Source organism: Gossypium arboreum, chromosome 2, assembly GCF_025698485.1.
Source record: "Gossypium arboreum isolate Shixiya-1 chromosome 2, ASM2569848v2, whole genome shotgun sequence".
Classification (NCBI taxonomy): domain Eukaryota; kingdom Viridiplantae; phylum Streptophyta; class Magnoliopsida; order Malvales; family Malvaceae; genus Gossypium; species Gossypium arboreum.
This window is the reverse complement of record NC_069071.1, coordinates 28,902,980-28,907,162: the sequence shown is the minus strand read 5'-3', so window position 1 is coordinate 28,907,162 and position 4,183 is coordinate 28,902,980.

Genomic DNA, 4,183 nt, shown 5'->3' with positions numbered 1-4,183 from the left:
CCCTAACAGCCATTGTTTTTCATTTATTTCAAAATTTAACCACCAAATTTCAACATTTCACAAATTTATCCCTAATTGGACATTTTACTAAAAATCATTTTACAAATGTTGTTTATTAAACAACAATCATGCATTTTCTACCATTAAACATCAAAATACATTAGCATTCATCAATGGAAAAACCTTAAACCTTTAATAGTTTTGCAAAATAGTCCCTGGGCTAGCTAGACTAAGCTACTACGATCTAAAAAACATAAAAATCATTAAAAACGGGACAAAATTCACTCACCTATTGAGCTAGAAAGCTTGGCTGAATGTAAAGCCCTAACAATGGCTTCTTCTCCCTTAAATTTTTGGTGAAAGAGATGATTAAAAGATGATAAAATTTTGTTGTTTTTATTTAATTTACCTTAATTACCAAATTACAAAATTAACCTTATTATATAATCATTTAAAACACCCATTTTAAGTCCATAAATGTCCATTATCATTAGCAATGGGCTAATTAATACATAAGGACCTCCACTATTTAATTTCATAGTCATTTAATACTTCTAGCTATTAGAACATCACTTTTGTACTTTATGCGATTTAGTCCTTTTATCAAATTAAGCATTCAAATGATAAAATTTCTTAACGAAAATTTCCCACAAACATACTATCATACTGTAAGCATTAAAATAATAATAAAATAATTATTTTGACTTCAGATTTGTGATCTCAAAACCACTGTTCCGATTTGACTAAAAAGGGGCTGTTACACTTACCCTTGTTTAACATATATATTAAACATAACTTGAACAACCATATTTAGTATAATTAACACATAGGTTTTTGTCACATTATATCCTTATAAATATGCCAAAACATAACATTACTAGCCATTCCAATGGCTAGTTTACAAACCACACATATATGCCAACAATGGTCAAGTTACCTATACATGCCATTATACCAAAATGAGGTTACTATTTATATCAAAACAAGCTAGTAGATAGTGTGATGATGCTCCAACTGATCTCCAACCTTAACGAGCTTCCAAGCACTATAAAACAGAGAAAATAAAACCTAGTAAGCATTATATGCTTAGTAAGTTCGTCTAACAGGAATTGAAACTTACCAACCACATTTAACAACACTAAGCATACAAATAACATGCTTTCATCATTTTGAAAAATTTACCTAAACACATATACTCAATCAAGCAAGTTAGTCATATAATATATGTAAATGTTAATTAAACATAATTGAGCTCATCACATAATTCTCCATCAAATAACTCAAAAACCTTCAGGGCATGTTTATATTTATCTCATAATTTTCTCATGTCAATAGTGTTATCTGTTGAATTATTGAAATATGCATGGATACTTAAATAGTACACTCAAGGTGTAAATATCTATAAATCGTCAATTCTTATACATGGAGCATACTCTTGAGCTACATGTCAGAATGTGCAAACGAGTCATGTAATCATGTAACAGGACACTTATCTGAGCTAGTCAGGAAACTCATAAAAGTTTTTACTCAGGAAGCTCATAGAGCTTATCGATATCTCCGAAGAGATAATATCAGGGAGCTTCGAATAATGTAACAGAAAGTTCAAGCGAGCTTAACAGGATGCTCATGAAGATCTACGTTTGTGTCTGCACTATATGTAGGATCACAACCGAGCGTATGCCGGGACACTCACAAAGAGCTGCGGTAATGTGCAACAAATGCAAAATCACTACCAATCAAGATGCTCACAGGAACTATATATATCAGTATGCTCGAGAGGCTATATAAGGATTACTCGTTCGAGCTAAATCCCGTCTGCAATATATACAGAATCATATTTCATGTACGAGAAATTACATGTATCTATCAATTTTCATTATTCTAACAAAATTCAACATTTTTAATAACCTTTTCTATCATGTGATCATTCATATATTTATAACATTTACATAGTTATATAAACATTTACTTCATTCAAATTAAATATAACATTTAATTCAAACATGTTAATATACATAAATAAGTTACACGAACTTACCTCGATAATAATTCGTATAAGAAAATCTACTAATCTGAAACTTTCTCTTTTCCTCGATCTAGCTTTGAATTTGAGTTATCTGGATCTATATAAATGAATTTAATCATCAATTTCACACATTACATATTCTATTGAACTCAATTTACATCCTAGGCAAAATTACCATTTCACCCCTAAACATTTCATAAATTCCAATTTCGTCCCTAGGCTTGGAAAATGAAATTCATGCAATTTACTCCTTATTCCAAGCCTAACCAAAATTTCAATATAAAATTTACAGCACATGTATTCTATAAAATTTAGAATTTTTCTTCAATTTTCACAACTTTACAATTTAGTCCCTAAAACACAATTTTATCAAAATTCACTTTGTAAAAGTTGTTTATCTATCAACAACCTTTCATTTTCTACCATAAATTTCAAATTTTCAACATATTAATCCATGAAAAAATTCTATACTTTGATAACTTTTTAAATTAATCCCTAAATAGATAGATTAGGTTATCCCGATCTCAAAAATATAAAAATTACTAAAAACGGGACAAAAATACTTACCCAATTAAGCTTGATTAGTTTCTTCTCTCTCTCCTAGGGTTTCCATGTATTTTGGGGATGAATATGATAATAATATGATGATATTTCTTATTTATTAATTTATCATCTTTTAATTATTTTAGTTTCCAATTTAGTCCTTAACCTTTTTTAATTTTTCCATGGATGAATCACCAAAAATATCTATTAACTTTTATTTAATGGTCTATTACCTTATAATGACCTCAAATTTTGAATTCCATAGCTATTTGATCCTTCTAGCTATTAGAATCCAACTTTTGCATTTTATGCAATTTGGTCCTTTCCATAATTAAGTACCTAATTGATAAAATTTTCTTATTAGAATTTTCATATGGCATTTCTAACATAATGTAAACCATGAAAAAATATAAAAGTAAATTTTCTTTCCAGCTCAAATTTGTAGTCCCGAAACCACTGTTTTGATTTCACTGAAAGTGAGCTGTTACACTTAAGCAATCGCTTTCTAACATTCCAATACTCATGGCTAGGATTATAAGTATATCTACTTAGTCTACTGACTGCATAAGCAATGTTAGGTCGGGTGTAGTTCATCAAGAACATAAGACTTCCAATAATTTTAGCATATTCTAATTGAAAAATACTATTTCATTTATTTTTTAACAGTTGTATGCTAGTATCATAAGGAGTTCTCACAGGGATTATATCAAATCTATTTAATTTTTTGAGCACTTTCTCTATATAGTAAGATTGGTTTAAAGTAAATCCCTTGTCTATCTTCACATTTATCTAATATACCAATAAATTGTGAATGGAAGCTAAGGCGAACAAAACACGAATGGTTGAGATCTTAGTCAAAGGAGAGTACGTATCAAAATAATCTATTCCAAATATATGAGTAAACCCTTTAACCACTAGACTTGCCTTATAATTTTGTATTAATCCATCTGTTCTAAACTACTTTCTAAAGACTCATTTATTACTAATTGGTCTAAAACTTCTAGGAAAGTCTACTAATTCCCAAGTGTGATTAGACAAAATAGGTTCAAGCTCATTATTAATAGCATCTCTTCAAAAACTAACATTAATAGCATCTCTCCAAAAACTAACATCTATTCAATTTATGGCTTCATCATAGGTTTTTGGATCCTCACCTATCAAAAATGCATAAGCAATAGAATCACTTATTAAGTCTAAAACATTAACCTCAGTTACAAAGAAAGTAAGGAAATCAGGTCTGAAACTAGTGGTAGTCCTTTGTCTTTTACTTTTCCTAGGTTCCACATCATCATTAAGAATATTTCTATTGTGTGTATTAGAAGAAGAAACATGCTCATCTAATTTTGTATCAAGATTTATGCCAAATTTCTTTAAAGGAAAAATATTTTCAAAGAAAACAGTATATCTAGATTCACGTATGGAAGAATCATGCAAAGACATAAATCTATATGCAGCATTGTTTAGAACATAACCAACAAAAACAACATCAATAATTTTAGCTCTAATAGTGTTCTATCTAAAAGCAGACAAACTTACTTTTGCTAAGCACCCCACACTTTCAAGTATTGCAAATTAAGGGCATAACCTTTCCACAATTCATATGAGGTACAATCT